The following is a 901-nucleotide window of genomic DNA, read 5'->3' on the forward strand; positions in this document are numbered from 1 at the left end:
ATCCATTATTGCGGTAACAATCATAATAATATAAACAATTCAGTTATTAAGATTCGTTAATGTTTTGCTCATCCGAAATTTCACGAGTTAAAACTCTGATTTCAAAATGCCTATAAAAACAATTTTAAAATCGTGCTAAATATAATTTATTAAATAATTTACTTCAACATTGATATTTTTAAAATAAAATTGAAATGTAATTGAAAAATGTCAAAAGGCAATTTATTGATTTCAAAAATGTACTGTAATTCGAACTTGATTATTACGATTACTGTAGAACTGTTCAATATAAAGATGTGTTATGTAAACCGTTTGAACAATGGTTTCCACTTTGAGCGCATAACTTTAATCTGTAATGTGTACGATTTAGGAATACGTACCTTAATTCTTGTGGAAAATTAGTTTATATTCACGTTCGCTTCATTCCTGAGAAACTGTGCAACTGTTTTATTTCTTCGCTTTAGTGCTACATTTTAAATCTTTCCTCATTATGTTGTCTTTTTCTGCGCTTTTCTGAATGTCTTGTGAAGAATTTTTCTCTTTATTGTTATGCATTTCGTTCTTCGGTAAAGGTTGATTTTGTTCTTTTAGATAAACACTATGTCTGCAATTGACGTCAATGAAAGTTTGCAGTCGGTAAGAAGTAACATACCACCGATTTTAATGTAACTTTTGATATTGTTTTTTCTGTAAAGCAGGGTATTAATTCGACTAGCCAGGGTAGTAATGCAGCTGAAGAAAATGGAGAGGGCCAGCGTCAGCGTCTCGACCCTTCATTTGTAATTTTTGAAACTCTACGTGTGGATTTGCAGGATGAATCTTCTGTGAGACGACTGATTTTATATTTTGAAAATCTAGCAGCTAAGAATCAAGAATTGCGAATCAAATACCCTAATGATCC

The sequence above is a fragment of the Trichinella spiralis genome (genome assembly GCF_000181795.1).
Source record: "Trichinella spiralis strain ISS 195 chromosome Unknown Scfld5, whole genome shotgun sequence".
Taxonomy (NCBI): Eukaryota; Metazoa; Nematoda; class Enoplea; order Trichinellida; family Trichinellidae; genus Trichinella; species Trichinella spiralis.